Raw genomic sequence first — 23,690 nt, 5'->3', positions numbered from 1 at the left:
GCAAGTAGATATAGGGGAAATTCAAGTATAATGCTTTCCTGGGGAAAATACATAAAATTCATATTTCTTGTGTTATAATTTTTCAATAATTGTTATCAAATAGCACATTTCCCTGTGTTCAAATACTCAGAGCAACCTTGGGCAATTACTTGCAATTTGCCATTTAACCTGATTTTTCAAAAGGGATATCAGTTAAAATGATATAAACATGAGTTTGAGACTGCCCCCTTCCTAAACAATGACATGAAGAAAACTGGCCATCCTGCCTGATATACAGGATCTAATAAAGACACAACATAAAATACTGTTCATAGCAGTGACACAATTCCACACAACGACTCTCAACCAAGGAACCACAAGATTAAAGTCTTATATCTTACTTAAGCAATATCACCACAAAATACGAAGGTGAGGACATCCCCAAATGTAGATCTAGAAAACTCAAATACATTAAATAGCTCTGTCCTCTTGTTTGCACTTTTTCATTGGTTTATTACACAGGAAAACCAATTATCTACGATTCTGTTTGTATACAATGATGTAGAATGGAAACTCTTTATATAAAATTAAATGAATTTCACATTGACAGTTACAAAAACTGACAATCTACTCTGTAGACTTCAGTAAGGTTGTTTGTATTAGGAAAGACAATATATATCACTTAAAAGCAGTGTTTACACATTATTATTGGGTTTTTCTACATCACAACAATGTTTTTTACTTTAAAAACCTTAAAAAGAATTTATTGTTGGCTAAGTATTCATATTCAAAATGCTGAAGTCCAGAAGTGTTATAGATTTCAGGGTGAGACACTTTATTTATGCTTTATGATTTGGACTATTCACATATATATTAGTGACTGAACATCCCTCTTTAAAATTTTAAAATTTTCAATTTCAAAATTTTTTTTTAGAAACTTAATCTGTATTTTAAAGAGGGCAAATGCAACTGGGCTCTGGTTGCTGAAGGGTGAAATTCTAGCTACTCAAAAGTCTGAGATCTTAGGATCGCAGATTGAAGCCAGCTGGGGCAGGAAATTCTGGGAGACTCTCATTTCCAAGAAACTACCTGAAATAGTTGGTGTCATGCCACCTCCTGCGGAGTCTGCATGAGATCGCCTTAGACAAAGAGCTTTAAAGAAGCATGCCTGCAGGAAGGGGGTGTTGGTTCAAGGCTTCCCATACACTTGGCTGCACCTTTATAGCCTCTACCTTTTTTCTTACTATAGTCTTCTTGGCTGTACATTCATTGCTTTTATTCTCGTTTTGGCTATTTTTCTATTGATCCGTGAACAGAGCATGTTGTTTCTTTCCAGTCCAATAGAGATGACTTCTCTAAATAATAAAGACTAGGACCAAAGATTAAATGTGGGCGATGCCCCAATCAATCATCTGATGTGACGCTGCCTCCAAAAACTCCTACAACTTCACAAGCGGTTTTGCGGCTCACGCATAGTAAACATAAAAACTTAAAATTTCCAAATATGTTACAACAAGCAGAATTAATGAATTAAACTAAGCTAGAAGGAGTTATCCCAGAAGCCCAGAGAGTTCTAAAAAAAGGAACCCCTGGTAATAAAAGGAAAAGAAAGATTGAAGAGATGAAGGACAATGAAGGACAAAAGAGTTGAAGCCCCATGACAAAAAAAAAAAATCCAGGTGTGGCTAGTCAGCAAGTACAGGTAGGGGGAATTCAGTAAAAGGCTTTCCTGAGGAAATTCACAAGTGTATACTCAAAAATTAAAACAAAATATATGGTGGAGTGGCTCAGGTGGATACAGCACTTGACTTACAAGATTGAGGCCCCAAATTCGAACTACAATACCACCCTAAGAAAGGCAGGAACTCCTTCCTTGTCATTAGTATTCCCCAGGGACCTATTCTGCCACAGTATTGGAAGCCAGACAGGAGACACTCACTAGCTGCCTCGTTGTAATACACCTCGATTCTCTGCAGCTGTAAGCTGCTGTCTACAAAATAGTTGCCAGTGCAGTCAATGTTGTGCTCATCGCTTAGCATTTCCCAAAACTGAGATGGAACTAGAAGTGTATTATGGCCTAGAATGTTAACTGTCCAAACAATGGATTTTAAAATAACTATAAGAAACCCAAGTCCTGTTGACACAAATATTTTTGTAAAAAAATTAATTTTTTAAATTAAAAAAAGCACAAAAATTGATGGTATTTTAGTTTTGTTAATCTCTTTGCTATCTGGCTGAATAGAAGACATCTGGGTTCTCCTATGTTTATTCCATCTTACGGGATACCATATTCTGTTTGGATTCTATGATGAGAACCTGGCCTTATATGGACATGAAATTGCCAAAGCAGTAACTTGAAGACTCAGCTAGAAGGGTCTCCAGAACCCCAAGGGTCCTCAGAGCATACACCGACAACCACGGATTTAGAAAACACCCAACTTAAGGGAACTGAGATAGGGCATGAAAACTCAGAGAAATTTGCATTAAGGTGGATGAACTGTTCTCAATTATCTAATACTCATCAGTTGACAAAAAGGGAATCCTCTGTATCTGTCAGCTCAAAGACACTGCACTCCTTTCTTTCAAATCAGACCAAAAATGCATTAGTCTATTCCCAGGAAACTAAGTACAATGACTTGAGTCTCAGGTAAGACTAAGACATGCAAGGGATTTGAAACCACCCCAGCCTTGCTTAAAAAAACCACACCCACCTGGGCCACACAAATTAGGGAAATTGGGGAAACTATCTGGGGGACTTGATTTCTAGGAGGTTAGGGACTACTATGGAGCCCCACCTACCTCAGCCTAGACATGACCACCACCACCTGCACCCTCCAACCCCGTCCTCTTCCTCCTCATCCCCCTAAATTTGAGACTAGGATCCTAGGCCAGTGTCATGCTCCCCTTTGCGCCAATCTGGTTGCCACAGTGGCTTGCCTGTATGTACACAATCTCCCTCACAGTGTAGGGCTGCAAAGCAGTTGGATGCGTGTCCTCAGCAGTGGTGTACACAGAGGAAAACAGGTAGGGCTGGGGAGCAGGAATCTGACACAGCCAACTCAGATCCCCATTTAAACCTCTGGTTGTTATGGGGCAGACGAGATGGGGTGGACTTGATAGGCAGAGCCAGCAGGTGCTCCAACTCAGTCTGCCTACTGCTGGGTAATCAGAGATAGCTACCTGTTATCACTTAGCCCTGGCATCCAGCTGTCAGCCTCAAGTCAATTAGCACAGCTGCCACTCTATTTGGAACCTCTTGCCACACTGCCATCCACCTCCCACCCTGACTCACAAGAGAGGCTGAACCCTGGGATCCAGGATGCAAGAGGAGGGGCTTCCTCTACACAAGGTACTTGTGCCAGAAGCCAAGAACAAGCCTACCATCTATTTTTGATAGGAGGGCCTAGAACTGAAGGGGCACGTTCTGTTGGATTCCATGACTGATTTCCATTCTGGGAAGAGTCAGGGGCTTAGGGCCTTGCCTTCATACTCAAGTTTTCTTTTCTTTTCTCTTAAAAGCAGCTTGCTTTATTACTTAAGCCATAGGTCTACTACAGTCAACTTTTTGTTTCATTTGGCTTCTGCTCCAAGCGTGAGAACTCAGCTCCTGCTCTGTGTGTGTGTGTGTGTGTGTGTGTGTGTGTGTGTGTGTGTGTGTGTGTGTGTGTGTTTGGCCAGAGTTAGGCACGTTGGTGTTAGGGCTTGAAATTAAGGCCTGGTGACTCTTTCTGAGATTTTTACTATTATTGAGATTAGGTGATTACCTAAATTTCTCTTATTTCAGAATATTGTGGAATAGTGATATTTAGTTGAAGTCACAAACATATTTTAACTTTCACAATGCAAATTGTCATTATTATGGTCGATAAAGTTTGTGAATTCTATAAGCTTTGACAATACAATTCTATAAGCTTTGACAATACAATTATTTCTTCCAGGTGATATATACATTTCTTTCCTTTTGCTTATTGTAAGACGTTCTGTCTTTCACTCTCATTCCTCTCCTCTCTTTCTGAGGTTTTATTGATTTACTTAGTTAACTGAAGGGTAGATGGCTCTACTACTTGAGCCACAGCTAAACTTCTGCCTTTTTTAAGTGATTAATATGAGGCAAGAATTCCATGGGTAGTCCAGGGCAGTACAGAGAGGCTTGAAATCTGAGGATCAGAGTTCAAAGTCAGCCTGGGCAGGAAAGTCAATGAGCCTCTTATCTCCATTCAACCTAATAGGTGGAAGATAGTAGAGCTGTAGCCTTGAGCAAAACACTTCAATTTTAAGTCCCTCGACTGAACACACTGAAGCAAGTTTCATAGACTTTCCTGTCCAGTATGGCTTTGAACCATGACCTACAGATTTCTGTTTCCTTAGCATTCAGAATTATAAGTGTGAGTCAACATTTACAAATCTTTAATTACCTCTTCTTTCACCTTTTCAGTTATTTATTATTTCTTTCTTTTTGGCATTTGTTATTAGGCACTAGCTATTATGCTGATTTTTTGTTTCCCTTGAAACTACCATGACCTACAACTTTGACCACAGGTAAACTACAGGCTGTTTTTCTTTTTTGCAGCTCTTTTTCTAGGGCTTAAACTCAGGTCACAGTGACTGAGGTTCTATTTTTTTTTAATTGAGTGGTGGTTCTTAGGTCTTGAAATTAAGTCATGATGACTTTCCTTGAGGTTTATTTATTTTTACCTTAATAGTAGCTGGTTTCACTACTTGAGCCACAGCTCAACTTTTGCATTTTTTTGTGGTTAGTAGGAGATTAGAATATCAATAGAAAGTCAAGAGCATTACAGAAAGGACTGAAATCTGAGAATCATGTTTCAATGCCAGTCTTGGGCAAGAAAGTCAATGAGACAATTATCTCTAATAACCACCTAGAGGTTGGAAGAAGTAGACCTGTAGCCATGAGCAAAACATAGCAAGTTCAAGCCCCCATACTGAACACAGTAAAATATGTCTCCTGTACTTTCCTGCCTGGGCTGGCTTGAACCAAAGTCCTCAGTTTTCAGTAATCTGAGCAGGTAGAATTACAGTTTTGATTTAGAAGGCCTTAATATGCTCCCTTTCCACCTTTTCATTTATTTGATTGTCCCTTCCCCCTTTTTCAAAGTTCATGTCCTTTATTATTAGGGCCTACTCATTTATGCTCAGTATTTAATTAATTAATTTATTGATATTGTCAGTTGTGGGGCTTGAACTCAATGCCTAGGAACTGTCCATCAGGGACACAGCAGGCACACTACTATTTTCAGACATAGTGCCACTTCTACTTAGTTGGAAAAAACAGTCACCAGGGGACCTTTTAGCCTAGGCTGGCTTCCAAATGTGATTCTCAGATCTAAGCTTCCTGAGTAGCAAGGATTATAGGCATGAGCCAGAGGCACCTGGCTTGTTTTTTTAGATCAAAACTAGCAGGCTCTATATTTAGGCCACACTACTTCACTGTCCATGAGATTTTTGGCCTTTTGTTTTTTGCTCAAAGCTAGCAGGAACAAAAACTCAACTCCTGAGGTCTTTTTTTGGGGGGGGTAGGAGGCTTGAATTCAAGGCCTAGTGACTCTCGCTGAGGGTTGTTTTGTTTTGTTTTGGGTATTTTGTTTTTCATTTCAAAGCTAGCAGGCTCTACTACTTGAGCCTCAGCTCAACTTCCGCCTCTATTTTTCTTTTAGTGGTTAATAGTAAATAAGAGTCCCATGGGAACCAAGGCACTACACAGTATCCTAAAATCTAAGGATTACAGATTAAAGCCAGCCTGGGCTAGAAAGTCCATCAGTCTCATCTCCAATTCAGCACATGATACAGGAAGTAGTATTTTTAAACTTGAGTAAAAATCCTCAAGTTCAAGCCCATGTCTAGCACACTCAAAAAGAAGTCAGTTGGACTTTCCTGCCCAGGCTGGATTCGAACTGTGATCTTTACATTTCAGCTTGGATTAAAGATATGAGTCTATATTATAAAAAACTAATTGGCTCTTTTCTTCTTTTTTTTTTTTTTTTTTTTTTTTTTTTTAATTTTATTTTATTTTATTTGAGAACATACTGTACAGAGGGGTTACAATTACATGGGCAGGATAATGCATACATTTCTTACCAAGCATTGCAGCCTCCTCCTTTGTTTACCCTTCACCTCCCTTCCCAGCCTCCCCCCTCCCTCCCACCCAATCATACCACCCCTCCCCCCCCCCGACATTGTAAAGCTGGTTTTGACATGACATTTTGTACTTCTCATTGTTGCAACAGGTCCACCTGAATCCTTAAACGACTTGTTTGTCCCCATCTCCTCCACATGTTATACTGACATCAAATATAGTGAAAGCGGGGGTTACACTGTGGGGGAGGGACATACAAAGCAACAAAGAGATAATATTATAAATGTGTTAGAAACACATGCATGAAAGAAACAAAAACATTAAAATACATATTTGAGGTTTCGTTTTCCTAACATCACATTATTTGACTTTTTCCGCTTGACTCATACCTATACTAGATATTGCAAATAAGGGAAACCATGGGACCTATGTTTCTTTGGGCCTGGCTTACTTCACTTAATATAATTTTTTCCAAGCCTTTCCATTTCCTAACAAATGGGGAAATGTCATTCTTTCTGATGGAGGCATAGAATTCCATTGTGTATATATACCACATCTTCTTGATCCATTCATCTACTGAGGGGCATCTGGGTTGGTTCCATGTCTTAGCTATGGTAAATAATGCTGCAATAAACATAGTTGTGCTGGTAGCTTTAGTGTGGCCTTGTTTGTGATCATTTGGGTAAATGCCCAAAAGTGGGATTGCTGGGTCATTGGGGAGCTCTATGTGGAGTCTTTTGAGGAACCTCCATACTGCTTTCCAAAGTGGTTGAACAAGTTTACATTCCCACCAACAATGAAGTAAGGTTCCTTTCTGTCCACATCCCCTCCAGCATCTGTTGTTGTTAGAGTTCTTGATTTTTGCTGTTCTAACTGGAGTGAGGTGATATCTCAATGTTGTTTTGATTTGCATTTCTTTTATGGCTAGGGATGTTGAACATTTCTTCATGTGTCTATTGGCCATCCTTCTTTCTTCTTCAGAGAAGCTTCTCTTTAAGTCTTTCGCCCACTTACTTATTGGGCAGTTGTTTCTTTGAGGATTTGTTGTTGGGTGGTTTAATTTTTTGAGTTCCAAGTATATTTTAGATATGAGACCCTTGTCCGTTGTATGGCTAGTAAAGACCTTCTCCCAGTCCGTGGGCTTTCTATTGATCTTGCTAGCTATGTCATTTGCCCTGCAGAAGCTCTGCAACCTTATACAATCCCATTTGTCCAGCCTTTCTTTGATTTGTTGTGTTTCCGGGTCTTTATTCAGAAAATTTCGGCCTGTGCCAAGGAGACCCAGGGTTTCTCCTATTCCATCCTGTAATGTTTTCAGAGTGTCTGCTTTGAGTTCAAGGTCTTTGATCCATTTGGAGTTGATTCTGGTGCAGGGTGATATATAAGGATCTAGCTTTAGTTTTCTACATGTAGTTAACCAGTTTTGCCAGCACCATTTACTGAAGAGGCTGTCTGTCTTCCATTCTATTGTTTTAGCTCCCTTATCGAAGATTAGATGGCTATAGGTCTGTAGGTTCATTTCTGGGTTTTCAATTCTATTCCATTGGTCCTGAGGTCTGTTCTTATGCCAATACCAAGCTGTTTTGATTACTATGGCTTTATAGTAGAGTTTGAAATTTGGTACTGATATTCCTCCAGCAGTGTTCTTTCCGTTGAGGAGCGTTTTTGCTATTCGGGGTCTTTTATTGTTCCATATGAATTTTTGGATTGCCTCTTCTATTTCCTTGAAGAATGAGGGTGGAATTTTGATAGGTATTGCGTTGAATTTGTAGATAGCCTTGGGGAGTATTGCCATTTTCACGATGTTAATCTTTCCAATCCAGGAGCATGGGAGGTTTTGCCATTTTTTAAGTTCTGTGTTGATTTCCTTTTTCAAGATTTTAAAGTTTTCATCATAGAGGTCCTTCACTTCTTTAGTTAAGTTAATTCCTAGGTATTTTATTTTTTGTGGGGCTATTACAAATGGAGTTGCTTTCCTAATTTCAGCCACACTTTTCTCATTGTTGGCATACAGAAAAGCCATTGATTTTTGGGGGTTAATTTTATAACCTGCTACTTTGCCAAAGTTTTGAATCAGCTTGAGTAATTTGGGAGTGGAGTCTATGGGATTCTTTAAATACAAGATCATGTCATCTGCAAAGAGGGAGAGTTTTATTTCTTCTTTCCCTATTTGGATCCCCTTTATGTCTACATCTTGTCTTATTGCTGTAGCTAGGCATTCTAATACTAGATTGAAGAGAAGTGGAGAGAGTGGGCATCCTTGTCTTGTTCCTGAGTTAAGAGGAAATGGCTTTAGTTTTTCACCATTGAGTATAATGCTGGCTGTAGGTTTGTCATATACAGCCTTTATTGTATTGAGGAATGTTCCATGGATTCCTAATTTTTTCAAAACCTTCATCATAAAGGGGTGTTGGATCTTGTCGAATGCTTTTTCTGCGTCTATTGAGATAACCATGTGGTTCTTATTCTTGCTCCTGTTGATGTGATGAATAATATTAATTGATTTGCGTATATTGAACCAGCTTTGCATCCCTGAAATGAATCCTGTTTGATCGTGGTGTATGATTTTTTGGATGAATTGTTGAAGTCGGTTGGCCAAAATTTTGTTGAGAAGTTTTGCATCAATGTTCATCAAAGAAATGGGTCTATAGTTCTCTTTCTTTGATGAGTCCCTGCCAGGTTTTGGGATGAGGGTTATGATGGCTTCATAGAATGTGTTCGGTAGTGAGCTTTCTCTTTCAATTTCATTGAAGAGTTGGAGGAGAATTGGTGTGAGCTCTGCTTTGAAGGCCTTGTAAAATTCCGCTGTAAAACCATCTGGTCCTGGACTTTTCTTAGCTGGGAGGTCTCTTATTGCTGTTTCTATTTCAATGCTTGATATGGGCCTGTTAAGATAGTTTACCTCATCTTGGTTTAGTTTTGGCATGTCAATATTTGCTAGGAAGAGGTCCATTTCTGTCAAGTTCTCAAACTTATTAGCATAAAGTTTTGAGAAGTATTCCCTTATAATGTTCTGAATCTTGCTTGTTTCCGTGGTGATGTTTCCATTCTCATCTCTGAGTTTATTAATTTGGGTGTGTTCTCTTCTTTTTCTGATAAGATTTGCTAAGGGTCTGTCAATTTTGTTGAGTTTTTCGAAGAACCAACTCTTTGTTTTGTTGATTCTTTCTATAGTTTTTTTGGATTCTAATTCATTTAATTCTGATTTAATTTTGATTATTTCTTTCCGTCTACTGGATTGGGGTTTATCTTGCTGCTCTTTTTCAAGGAGGTTTAGATGTGTCATTAAATTGTTAGTTTCAGATCTTTCCAATTTGTTGATGTAGGAGCTCAGAGCTATAAACTTGCCTCTGAGTACTGCCTTTGCTGTGTCCCAGAGGAGCTGGTATTTTGTGTGTTCATTTTTGTTGAATAGCATGAACATTTGAATTTCCTTTCTAATCTCTTCCATGACCCACTCATGATTCAGCAGTGTGTTGTTCAGCCTCCATGTGATACCGGACTTTCTTTGGTGGCTTTTGGTGTTGAGTTCTAACTTTGTTCCCTTGTGGTCAGAGAGAATGCAAGGTATAACTTCAATGTTTCTGAATTTAGACAAGTTTGCTTTGTGGCCTAAAATGTGGTCTATTTTAGAAAACGTTCCATGTGCTGCTGAGAAAAACGTGTATTCTGATGCTGCTGGGTGAAATGTTCGGTAAATGTCTGTTAAGTCTAGTTGATCTATGCAGCTGTTTAGATCTGCGGTTTCTCTGTTGAGTTTTTGCCGAGTTGATCTATCTAGTGGGGAGAGTGGTGTGTTAAAATCCCCAACGATTAATGTCTTTGGATCTATATGGGATTTGAGGGAAAGTAGTGTTTCTTTGATAAATTTGGGTGCTCCATTGTTTGGCGAATAGATATTTAGAATTGTAATATCCTCCTGAAGGAGAGATCCTTTAATTAGTATGTAGCGACCTTCTTTATCTCTTTTCACGAATTTTAATTTGAAGTCTATTTTATCTGATATTAGGATTGCAACTCCCGCCTGTTTATGCGGTCCGTTTGCTTGGTAGATTTTGTTCCAGCCTTTAACATTGAAAATGTGTTTGTTTTTACGGGCAAGATGTGACTCCTGCAGGCAGCAGATAGAAGGGTCTTGTTTTTTAATCCAACTAGACAGTCTATGTCGCTTAATTGGAGAGTTCAGTCCGTTAACATTAAGAGATAGGACTGAGAGGTATTTGGGAGTTCCTGCCATGTTATCTACCTTCTTGGGGGCTCCGAAAACTGGGTTCTTCCTATGGTTCTTGGATTCTCAGTTTGGGTGCAGTTTCTTGGCCTTTATTGCGGTCTTGTTGGTTTTCTATGTGTAGGACATCTTTAAGAATCTTTTGTAGGGCTGGTTTGGTGGAGATGTATTGTTTCAATTTTTCTTTGCTATGGAAGGTTTTTATTTGGCCTTCAGTTATGAAGGAGAGTTTAGCTGGGTACAGTATTCTTGGTTGATAGTTGTTTGTTTTTAGGGCATGGCATACATCATTCCAGGCTCTTCTTGCTTTGATTGTCTCTGCTGAGAAATCTGAGGTGATTCTAATTGGTTTCCCTTTATAAGTGATTACCCTTTTCTCTCTGACAGCTTTAAGGATCTTTTCCTTGTTCTGAGTTGATCCTGTGTGGATTATAATGTGACGGTGGGATGTCCTATTCTGGTCTGGTCTATTTGGGGTTCTAAAGGCTTCTTGTATCTGGACAGGCCTATCTTTTTGCATGTTTGGGAAGTTCTCTGCTAGGATCCTGTTAAACAGATTTCCTAGACCATTAACTTCTGTTTCTAGGTGCTCCTCTACACCCATTATCCTTAGATTAGGCCTTCTGATGGTGTCTTCCAGGTGTTGGATAGATCTATCATATTTCTTGGACTTGTCTTGGATGGTTGTATGTTCTTTCTCGATAATATCTAGGCTGTCTTCAATCCCTGAGATTCGATCTTCTGCATGTTCTAACCTGCTGTCAAGACTCTCTACTTTGTTTTTTATCTCTTTTCCTTCTAGTTGGTCAGCTTTGATGGCTTCAAGTTCTTTGTTGAAGCTCTGTTTTAGGTCTTGTATGAATTTCTTTACTTCCTTAATTTGGTGTTCAGTGTTTGTCCTCAAATCACTTAGTTGATTGGTTATGGTTTCTTTGGGCTCCCATTCCTTCTGTTGGGTTCCCTTCAGCATTCCCTTTGTGGTCTCCCTGACTTCCTTCATCTCTTTGTTAATGGATTCCATGAATGCCTTTAGTGATCTTTGTGTGTTCTCTACCTGGTCTCTCAATTCCTGTATTACTCTTTGATTAGCTTCCTCCCGTTCGCGGGATTCCTGCAGATCTCTTTGAGTGTTCTCAGCCTGCTCACGCCATTCCTCCCTTTCTCTTTGAGTATTCTCAAGTTGTTCACGCAAATCCTGTATCAGTTTTTGAGTAGCTTCCTCACGCTTATGATATTCCTGTATAAACTTCTGGGATGCCTCCTCTCTCTCCCTATCACGCTCATACAGAGTCCTTTGTACGTTGTCAAACTTTTCATTTATCATGTTTGCCAGCAGTGTTTGTAGAGCTGTTTGGGAACTCTCCTCTGGATTATTCATTATCTGTTCTAACCCCTGATTATCAGGATTGGGAATTGAGATACCCGAATTTGCCATTTTTCTTGTGTTTTTCCGGCTTACTCTGCCCATTTGAGATGAAGATAGCACCAGTTTTGTGCTAGAACACTATCTTAAGGCAACCATCAACCAAAGTTTGCATTTGTACAGTCAATAGTCTACAGATACAATCTAGTTCAACAGATACATCTATTCGACATCAAACAACTATATGTTAAAGGACTTTGAACCGCAGAGAAGAATTTGGAAAACCAGAAATTATTAGGGTTAGGGAGAGATGTGGGTAAAAAATAGGAATAGATTGGTGTGGGAAGGCACAGGGAGAGTTAACTATGTCCTAATCACAATGCAGGAAATAGGTTGGGTAGGATGTAAGTAGAGAGAGAGAGAAAAGGGAAGAAAGGGAAAGGGGAATGAAAAGAGACCAGAAAAAAAATAGAGACGTAAAAATTAATGTTATTTTAGAGATTAAAAGACCATCTATTTATAGAGGGATATGAATATGTTGAGAGAAAGGGAGGGACATAGAGGAGATGAGAAAAACTTTTAAAAAATGCTTAAAATATTATATAGGTATAAAGAGGTAGTACTGTTATTAATGAATTTAAGTCTCAGAGGTTTTGAATTGAGTAATAAGTTTGTGGATTAAGTGTGTACACAATGGGGGATAGGGTCTACTGGTTAACTACGGGTTTATCTGAGGATGTGCAGGACAAGAGTTAAGTCACATAAAGGTGAACAAAGAGGAAAAGTTGGAAAGGATAGGAAAGTGAGAAGAAAAGATCAGAAGTTCAGTAGAGCTAGAAAAAAAACAAAAACAAAAAGATAATTAAGAATGAATGAAAAAGAGAAAGAAGACAAGAAAAGAAAAGAAAACACACATTCACGTATTCCTAAAATAAAAATTATAAGAGGAGAAAAAAAAATTAATGGAAAACAATTATTTTTTCAGAAGAGGCAAAAATTAAAGATTAATAAAAGTTTTAGAAAAGCAAAAAAAAATTTTTTTATATATATAAGGTAACAAAAAACGAAAAAAAAACAAAACAAGAAAAAGAAAAAAAGAAAAGAAGAAGAAGAAGAAAAAAAAAGTTCTTTGATTTTTTTTTTTTTTTTTTTTGGGAGGGGTGGGAAGAGTCCTGTATCTCCCTTTTGTCTGTAACCAGAGTCTGGTTGGAGTCTCTGGTCAGCTTGAGGTCCTGTGGCTTGATTGGTTTCTTAAGTCAGTTTGTTGGAACAGGCAGAAAAATGCTCTGCTTTACCCAAGATTTTGAGATCCCCCTCCCAGGTTAGTTTACTGGGAGGGTGATCTGCTTTGAGAATCACAAAAGAGGGGGATGCAGTGATGAGGCTAGGTTCTGGGTAGAGTTGAGGTCTTTCAAGGAACAGTAGCTTTTCCCTGGGGCTATTTTGTGAAAAAAAAAACTCACAGCACCCAGCCTGGAGCCATTCTCAGGGTTTCTGTTTTTCAATTGATTGTGGTGGCTGCTAGAGGGAGGGGCAGCCTCTGGCTCTGGCCACCCAGCGAGGAGAGCCACTCCAATGGCTGGTGCCTGAGCTGGGCGACCCCTCCCTGGAGGGAACTGAGTCTGTGAGGTCACCTCGCCGCCAAGTTCCCGTGAACTGCCAAATGACTAGCTCTATTCCAAGGCCTGAGCTGGAGCTAGCCGCTCCTCCGAGCTTTGTCGGTATCCAAGATGGAGATCACCGGTGCTGGGGGGGGGAGGGGTGGCCTTCCCTCCTCTGCTCCCAGAGAAGGAGTGAGGAAGCGGGGCTTCTACTCACGGGGAGTCTTGGATCCCGGGTCGTCTCTGGTCTGCAAAGTGCAGGATGAAGTTGTCCGCTCCTTGTCGGTTCTTGCTGGTGTTGAGTAGAATCCGCTCATCCGCTGCGTCTGGCTCCTTTGTCCCGGACTGCGTCTCAGGTATGCCTCCGCGGCGGTGGTCGCTGCTGCGACCCTGCCGCCGCAGCGGCAGCTGCTCAGATGTGTCTGCTTGGCTTCCCCTCTCTTGACTAACTCTCTGTCCTGTGATGGCACACTTGGTGTGATTCTCTGGCTTGGGACTGTTCACTGGAACTCTGAAACTGTTTTCTATGCAAGAGCTTGTTCAGATTCCAGCTTCTCCTCCGCCATCTTCCCGGAACTCCTGGCTCTTTTCTTCTTCAAATACATTTATTTATTTGTTGGTTCTCTGTCTTGTTTTTAGGGCCTCACCAATCCTGCTGAAGGATAGAATGCTCTAAAACTTTAGTAACAGTTGCAATTTGGTTCATTTTTTGGTTTTGGTGGTTAGTAGGAGGTAAGTATAGACACTCCCACAAGGTCCTGACTTATACTGATTGCGGTTCATTGTCAGGAGACAAGGAAAGTTCATGAGACTCTTATCTCAAATTAACCTCCAAAAGATTGGAAATGGTCAAGCAAAAACTTGTAGATCATATCCCAGAAAGGAACACACACACACACTCATACACACACACACACACACACACACACACACACACACACACACACACACAAAATGGGCTTTCCTGTCCTGGTTGGCGTGGAATAGTAATGCTCAATTTCAGTGTTTTGAGTAGCTAGAATTTCAAGTGTGAGCCACCAGTTTCTTGTTAATTTTTATCATTTTTAAGACTCTTTGTGCTCTCTTGCACTTTTTAAAAAAATTTATTTTGTGGTTGTCTTAGTGCTAGATCTGTTTTTCACTTACCTTTTTTAAAACTTTTTTTCTTAGCTTTTTCTTAGCTTTTTTTATGCTCAAGGTTGCTGCTCTACCACTTCAGCCACAGTTCCACTTCTTTTTGCTGATTAGTTGGGAATAGGAGGCTCATTGATTTTCCTGCCCAGGCTGGCTGTGAACCACAGTCCTCAGGTTTGAGGATACTGTGTAGTGCCCTTGGCTTCCTGTGGGAAACTTCTGTCCTATTTACCACCAGAAGATAAAGAGTGTGGGGCAGAAGTTGATCTGTGGTTCAAATAAGAGAGCCTGCTAGCTTTGAATTAAAAAAAATACTTGGAATTCTAATTCTGGTACTAATTGTACACTATTCAAACAAAACAAAACAAAAAAACAAAAACAACTTATGCACAGTGACCAGGTAATAAGGATTCCTAACTGATAACCTGAACTCATTTCCTAAAGCCTTTTTTAGATATATATGGTCATTTGTGTCAGCTGAGGAGAGATTAAAGAACAAAGCTTTACAGGCCAGTTACTCAGGACTTGGAAATCAGGATCCATTGGCAAAGCTTTTCAGAAAATGACTAAAAACTCACTCTTCACAATTCCAAATGGTTCTTCCCACTGTGCAAGGGAAAGAGGGATGAGAAGGAAGAAATATGGGAACTAAGAACCCTCAAACAAGGTAAGTTATGTTAACTTTATTAGATAAAGTAAAACATAGGTGTACGGTGTGCAATCCAGAAAAGGACATGTCACCTCTGTGTGGATCCCAGTTAATTTAGTTAATCGATGGTAAGGAGTAAAACCCACTGTTGTATTTATAGAAAGGAGGTACATGGCAGGCAAGTCAGTTCACTAACCTCAAGGATTTTGAACATAAAGGAGTGAAAGTGTTGACTCTGTTTGGGTAACAGGAAGGAACAGAGGTGAGGAGGACTGAGATATGCAGACATTCCCCAAGAAAGATCTCACTGACATCAAGTCTTCAGATGCATGCTGGTTGCCAGTGGCTTATGCCTGTAATCCTACTCAGAAGGCTTAGATCTGAGGATTGTGGTTTGAAGCCATCTGGGATAAGAAAGTTTGTAAGTCCTTTATGTTTTACAACTCAAGAATATTCATATTTGTTGCTAATTGCAACCCAAGGCAGTGCAATAGGATACCAAGCTGAAGAAAATTAGAAAATACACGGACAGGTATAGAGAAAAAGAAAAAAAAATCAATGAGGACCTGGGGTCCCAAGGCTTACTGGCACTTGGGCCCCAGGTCATACAAGCAATCATATTTATTTGGATTCACACTGGGAAGGTTACCATGGATACATGCAAAAATGAAGCTTCTATATGGCAATCAGAGCCACCACAGTGAGTGAGAAACACTGGTTCCCTTTTTGTTTTGAGAAAGGAGAATGCAACCTAGAGAAAATCCAGACATTTGGTCTACTTTATCTAGCTTCCTAGGTTAAGTTGTCAATTCTTTTACCTCCCAGGCTTCAAGGCCTTTAAAGCACTATGGAAGGGGGCAATAGCTTAACACTCTCCACAGCTGTGCTTTTTTTTTAAATTGTGAAAATACCATACAGAGGAGTTACAATTACATTGACAAAATAGTGAGTACATTTCTTATCAAGCATTGTTGCCTCCTCCTTTGTTTCCCCTTACCATCCCTTCCCCTCTCAACCCCCCTTCCTTCCCCCCACCCCTTACCAAAGTTGTAAAGTTCATTTTTCAACATAACATCTTATACATTTCATTGTTTTAATGGGGTCACCTGTAACCCTATTTATATATATATATATATTTTTTTTTTTTATTGTGAAAATACCATACAGAGGAGTTACAATTGCATGGGCAAGATAATGAGTACATTTCTTATCAAGCATTGCTGCCTCCTCCTTTGTTTTCCCTTCCTATCCCTTCCCATCTCCCATCCCTCCCCACGTAGCGCCCCCCACCCCTCCCTCCAGGTCTTCCTACATCCCCCCAAAGTTGTAAAGTTCGCATTTCGACATAACGTGTTGTACATCTCATTCTTGCAATGGGTCCACCAGTATCCCTATTTAAACAATTTGTTTTTTTTTTCCTTCCTTTCCACAAATTATACCAACATCAACTACAGTGAAAGCAGGGCTAATACCATGGGGAGGTACATACAAAACAACAAAGAAATCATTTTATAAATATGTTGGAAACAATCTCAAGAAAGAAAAAAAAACATTTGAATCCTTATCTTGGGGTTCATTTCACGTAACATCAACTTGTCTGACAGTTTCTGTTTGTCTCAGACATATACTAGTTATTTCAAATAAGGGAAACCATGGGACTTATATTTCTTTGGGCCTGGCTTACTTCACAGAGCTGTGTTTTAACCTTTGCATAGTCAGCTCTCAGCTTTCTGAGTACTATTCAGGTGATGTTCCAACCTCTCAAACCTTTTCCAGGTTCAACAGCTCAGCTTGAGTCTCCTACACCTATTAATATTAATAGTATGGATTACAAACAGTAAAAAGAGAAAAATAACATTATACATTTAAACAGAAATAACTGACTTCATTCATTTATACAGGACAAAAAATTTAGCACTGCTGTTTAAGTCACTAATAACACTTTTTTAAGATATACTTTCATGGCTTTCATAAAACTTCCTATATAGTCCTTAGAGTGTCTTTTTACCTCCCATTTTTATTTATTGCATTTGCATAGTAGTATATCATCCTTAAAATCGTATCACCTCATAATTAAAGTTTATCTTGTAAGTAAATACTTGTGAGACTTCAATAAAATATCAAAAAAGCTGAAAGTGGAGCTGTGGCTTAAGAGCTATAGTACAAGCCTTGAGCAAAAGAGGCTCAGGGGCACTGTCCAGACCCAAAGTTGAATCTCTAGTGTCCACACATACACCCCCCCCCACCCCAGACCCCACACACAATCAGATGATAATGTCTACGAAGTTCTTCCTTAGGATGATCTTGGTGACAGCAGCAACTGTATCAAGTTTCTCTCTCTTACATGCATTTGTGGTAGTAGACAGCAGAGTCACTGTAGTATAACACATGTCTAAGACCTGGCATTAGCAAAGGCTATCATGTAACATATCCAACATATAGTCCAGCTCTCTTGATGGTAGATCTGCACATCTTGGGACTTGATGGGACCCATGTATTCTTCAACTAGCTTTCCCATCCTCTGTGCTACCTGCTGCAATGATTCATTATCCACACCAAATAGGCTTTCATAACCTTTCCCTAATTATCTGAATACTGGATGCCAGAGATGTCACGGAGACACTCTGTGGCTATTCCCCTCCCTGACAGTCCATTTTACCTCCTATGCTCTCCTCACAGATGTGGGCAATGGTCTCTGAGAGACTTCGTGCCTGATCTTGGAGAGATTTAGTTTTATTGTATCCATAAGCTTTGGGAAATCATGCAGTGAAGGGTCCAGGTTAGGAACATAGCTCCTCCTTCTGGAGGTTTTCCTGTATGTTCTCTTGGCCATTGAACAGAAGTGGGGTCTCTGAAAGGGAACTTATATGGTGTTCTCTGTCTGTCTTGGTCCATATAACATAGAACCACTTTCCCATCCCTTTAATGATTTAGACATGCTCCATGTGATTTGTGCTGCACTGCTCTCAATGTAGTAACAATGTAGAGGACACAACTGGATGTTGTGTGGATAGCTGTCCATACTTGGGCATGAGTCCCCTTCCAGGCAGGACCCATAACTCCATGCTGGGAAAGTGAGAGGAAGATTAGCTGGCTTATATCTGTGTAATCTGAATGACCCCAGGAGGCATTGAGGCCTCCTCTTCATGCCCATGGCCCCTCAGCATATTGATAAAGAATGACACACCATGCCCAATCATCACCAAAATGCTCACCTGGTCCTGGGCATTATCACCACCGTCTCACCAACTTCTAGCAAATTCTCTTTTTCAAGGCCTTGCCAATCCTCCTCCTTGCATTCTCAGTTAAAATACTGCTGTCCATGAATAAAGAGCAGAAGACAAGGAAGCAGGTACCCTAGGGAAAGTAAATACTGGACCTCTTCCTTGGTGAGAAGATAATGCAACCTGCAACTATAGAATAGCGAAGGAGTTAAGATGGTTGTGCACACAGTTTGTGCAGAAAAAATGCCAGACCTTGTATGCCCTGTTCAGAGTTTCATTCCATAATCGTCTCTAACAAGGACATCTCAGGTACAGATAAACCAAGTTCATAGTGTCTTTCCTTCTTTTATTCTGTGCCTTTCTGGGGCTTGCACTCAGGAAATGGATACTATCGCTGTAGTTTATGTTTTTCCCCTCAAGGCTACTGCTTTACCACTGGAGCCACAACTTTACTTCTAGGTTTTTTGTACATAATTGGAGATAAAAGTCGTATAGGCTTTCCTACCCAAGTTGGCTTCAATCACTGATCCTCAGCCTCATGAATAGCTAGGATTACAGGCTTGGCCACTGAGCCTGGCAGCAATACTCTTCCTTTTTTATTTCCTTTTCTTTATTTTTTTTTGTAAGTTATGGGCCTGAATTCTGGGCTTGGGCACTGTCCCTCATCTCTTCAGATCAAGGCTAGTGCTCTACCACTTGAGCCACAGTGTGCCTTCCAGCTTTCTTTCTGCTTATATGGTACTGAAGAATTGAATTCAGGGCCTCATGAATGCAAGGAAAGCACTCTACCATTGAGCCACCTTCCCAGACTCATGTTTCCTTTTCTTAAAAAAATATTATTAGGAATATGACGTTCAGAGGGGTAACAGTTAAGTCAGTTAAATTAAACAGTTGTCAGGTAATGAATACATTTTTTGGGGACAATTACACCCCTCCCTTGCTCTCAGTTTATCCCTTCCACTGTGGCTTTTTTGTGGTTAACTGGAGATAAGAGTCTTCCAGACTTTGCTGCCCAGGGTGACTTTGAACCACAATCCTCAGACATCAGTCTGCTGATGAGCTAGGATTAGAGGCTTGAACTTTAAAGTCAGGATGACTGTTCTGAAGATTGTTCTATATTGCCTATGGACTGTGGGCCTGGATGGACTTAGGCAGTGAATGCCAGGCAGGTCTGTCATCCGGAAGCATGTGTCCTACTTAAGCCTGACTGGCTCTCAGAACAGATAGGTGATGCTTTCAGAGCAAGAACCAGTGTGTACTAGCTCAACAGAAGTCCTCACTATATTTATCTCATTCAACAACTACTGGGTTGCTTATATTATCAACACTTTCTTTCTTAAGAACATTTGTATTGTAAGATTGAAGTAACTACAGATTTGTAATGGCCTAGGAATATATGTGTGTTATCAGATTTAATATCCAAACTACATAACTTCTCTGAATCATGTTTTATTTATCTTAAAGTAGTTCTTGAATAATACTCTTTATTAGTAATGATATTATTAATATAAGTATTAAAGTTCTTCAAACAAGTTTCTCTTATTAGATGAATCCTTACAGTGACATTGATATTACTTTCTTTTTTTTAGGGGGGGGGGTCCAGTCGTGGGGCCTGAACTCTGGGACTGGGCGCTGTCCCTCAGCTCTTCAGCTCAGGGTTAGTGCTCTACCACTTGAGCCATAGCGCCACTTCCAGCTTTTTTCTTATGTGGTGCTGAGGAATCGAACCCAGGGCCGCGAGCATGCAAGGCAAGTGCTCTACCACTGAGCCACCTTCCCAGCCCCAAAGATTCTTTTTTTTTTTTTTTGGTTGGCCATGGGGCTTGAACTCTGGGCCTGGGCGCTGTCCCTCAGCTCTTCAGCTCAAGGCGAGTGCTCTACCACTTGAGCTACAGCGCCACTTCTTACAGTGACATTGAAAGCATCTTCTGGAGCAGCAATGGAAAAGATATTTGGTGAATACTAAGAATGAGGGATGAGAAGTGTGAAAAACAGAACTAAGAGACTTACAAGTGTGACTGGGAAACATCTTCCACAGAGCAGAATCCCAGACTTTTGAAGGTTAGTCAGTCTGAGAATAGGTCTTCAACCAGTTCACGTGACCACATGGGTGAGTCTCAATGTTGCCACATAGATATTATTTTGATTCCTATATGAAACACTCATGTCTGATGGGCTTTCACAACACCAGATTTATGAAAGTTTGCTGTCTTCTTTCCTTCAATATTACTTCACACTTCAATATTGAGTACATTTTTTCTTTTAAAACATGAAAACTCAACACCTTCTTTTGGACTGAGGTGTTTCCTGTCTCCCTAAAAATAGCTCTGTTATTTAAGAGGCTTCCTGACAGGTTCCAGTGCCTCACTTCTTTAATACTAGCTACTCATGAGGCTGGGATTTGAAGATCAGAGTTGAAGCCTGCCATGGTAGGAGAGTCCATCAGAATCTCATCTCCAATCAATTAACAAAAAAGCCAGAAGTGGAGCTGTGGATGAAGTGGTAGAGCAGCAAAAAAGGCATAAGGGCAGGTTGCACTCAGCCTCAGCCTGAGCCCCAGCCCAGCCTTCAGGCACACACACACACACACATACACACACACACACACACACACACACACACACACACACACACACGTGTCTTCCTGCCAGGCTTGTACATGGGGTCCCATTAAATCGTTGGAGACCTGTCTTCAAATGGACTCACCCTTGTATTCACATTAATGTGGAAATTGGCTCTCAGTCACCTATAGATCTATTGGTTCAGGTTGTGTATTTTGCATCCCACTTCCTCTGCTTGTTTTCTGAGGTGAGTTTTGTAACTCAAAACAGCTGTCCATACACTTCAAGATGCTGCTTATGGTCCCAGGGCCTGCATTCACACTCCAAATGGAAAAATAAAATATAACCTGAGACCGTCTGCTTACTTTGAGGACCATCTATCCAGGCAAGGGCAGCTCCCTATGAATGGCATACTGGAAGCCATGCTCAGGGTGTTCAAACAGACAGAAGCGAGGTGTGGAGGGCTTGAGTTGTTCTGAGGAAAAGCAGAGAATGGAGGAAGACAGAGAAACTGGGAAAAGACAATCTACCTTCCCATGTTTCCTTGCAGTTCCTGATCAATAGTATAACCTTTGCTAATTGTTCTGCTGTGTGTGTGTGTGTGTGTGTCTCCGTGAATGTTTGCATGTACACAGTAGTTCTGGGCCTTGAATTCAAGGGCTGGGCACTGGGATGTCAGGATGAATGTGAGCAAGTATATCATATCCGTGTGTGGAAGTAACTCCATCAAACCTCTCAGTGTGTGCAACTAGTATATACTAATGAAAGTGAAAAAATGATTAAGCAATGCTCAAACTCCTTCCTAAGCTATTTAGAGATAACTTTAAAAAGTATGAGAAAGCATTGTTGGTAGGGGATATGAAAACAGCTAGTTAAAACTATGGGATTATTCAAGCCAGGTCCTAGTGGCTCATACTTGTACTCCTAGATGCTCAGGAAGCTGAGAACTAAGGATCATTATTTGAAACCTGCCTAAGCTGGAAAGTTATGACACTCTATATAAGATATACTACTCAGAAAAAGCTCAAAGTGGTGCTCTGGGACTCAAGCGGTAGAGTGCCCTATGTTCAAACCACAGGACTGGCAGAAAAAAAAGAAATAGTCCAAACTTAAGATGTCTAGGGAGTTTTAGAATAAATATCCTATAAAAACAAATTACTATATCTTGGGGTTCATTTGTTGTTGTTGTTTTAGATTTATTATGTAAGTGTTTGGTTTCCTTTGTATATTCTTCCCCCTGTGGTATATCCCCTGTTGTCACTGTGCTTGACTTTGATACCCTGCATCTTGTAGATACATTTTTCTAATTTGGGGAGGGGAAGGGAAATAACAAAATGCTAAAACAAGGACACAGGATGACCCGTTGCAACAATGACACCCATAAGACAGTATGTTGGAAATGAACTTTACAACTTCGGGTGGGGAGGGGAGGAGTGTGGGAGGTGGGGGAGGTAAGGGATAGTGGAAGATAAACAAGGGAAGGGGTAACAATGCTTGACCAGAAATGTACTCATTGCCTTATTTATGTAACTCTAACCCCTCTATAGACTCTTTACAATAAAATAAAATTTAAAAAATGAAAAATAACTAGTTACAGCTAAAGTAGGAAAGGAAAAAAAAACCTTTCACCCACTGGCCTGTGGCAACAGTAATTAGAAATATACAGTCAGTACAAATAAATTGCAATCCCCCTACAGATTCATGCCTATGGCTACTTCACCTTCTTTGTCCCCAGGGGAAAGTCAGGAGAAATCAGTACAAGCTTCCTATCCTGTGACTACTCAATACCTGTACCAAGATTGTCATCTGTAGGATATCAGATGGAAAAAGTCAACATTCCTTCCAAAAGGGTCTCAAATGAGTCTTATAAACCATAGCCTCCTACTGTCCTGATTTAAATCTTATTTCCCTTCCCAAGCTACAAATACATATAAACTTGTGGAGGCCTCTAGAGAGATGGACAAAGACTTATAAAATATATACTATATTTCACACCTGTAGAAAACTAAAACTAGATCCTTATATAGCACCCTGCAACAGAATCAACTCCAAATGGATCAAAGACCTTGGAGTCAAAGCAGATAGCCTGAAAACATTTCAGGAAGGAAAAGGAAAACCTCTAGGTCTCCTTGGCACATGCCGAAAATTTCTTAATAAAGGCCCAGAAACACATAAAATCATAGAAAGGTTGGACAAATGGGATTGCGTGAAACTGCAGAGCTTCTGCATGGCAAAGGACATAGCTAGCAAGATCAATAGAAAGCCCAAGTACTGGGAGAAGATCTTCACTAGCCATACAATGGACAAGGGTCTCATATCTAAAATATATTTAGAACTCAAAAAATTAAATTCCCCAAAAACCAATCCTCAAAGAAACAACTGCCCCATGAATAAGTGGGCTAAAGACTTAAAGAGAAAGGTCTCTGAAGAGGAAATAGGAATGGCCAATAGACACATGAAGAATAAAAATGAAAATCAAGACAATGTTGAGATTCCACCTCACCCCAGTTAGAATGGCTATAATCAAGAACTCTAATAATAACAGATGATGGAGGGGATGTGGTCAAAAAGGAACCTTACTGCATTGTTGGTGGGAGTGTAAACTTGTTCATCCACTTTGGAAAGCAGTATGGATATTCTTCAATAGACTCCACATAGAGCTTCCCTATGACCCAGAAATCCCACTTTTGAGCATTTACCCAAATGATCGCAAACAAGGCTATATTAAAGCTACCAGCACAATTGTTTATTGCAGCATTATTTACCATAGCTAGGATATGGAACCAACCCAAGTGTCCCTCAGTAGATAAATGGATCAAGAAAATGTGACATATATATGTATATATACATATATATA

At 40.1% G+C, this 23,690-nt stretch overlaps 1 pseudogene; it reads right to left on the bottom strand.

Annotated features, from left to right (window-relative positions):
* The window catches only part of LOC122127993, an 81,847-nt pseudogene that overhangs the window by 3,432 nt on the left and 54,725 nt on the right, over positions 1-23,690 (bottom strand).

The sequence above is a fragment of the Dipodomys spectabilis genome, unplaced genomic scaffold (genome assembly GCF_019054845.1).
Source record: "Dipodomys spectabilis isolate Male_0828 unplaced genomic scaffold, ASM1905484v1 ptg000010l, whole genome shotgun sequence".
In the NCBI taxonomy this organism is placed as follows: Eukaryota; Metazoa; Chordata; class Mammalia; order Rodentia; family Heteromyidae; genus Dipodomys; species Dipodomys spectabilis.
Note: the sequence above shows the minus strand (reverse complement) of the source record. Positions and strands in the feature narration are given on the sequence as shown.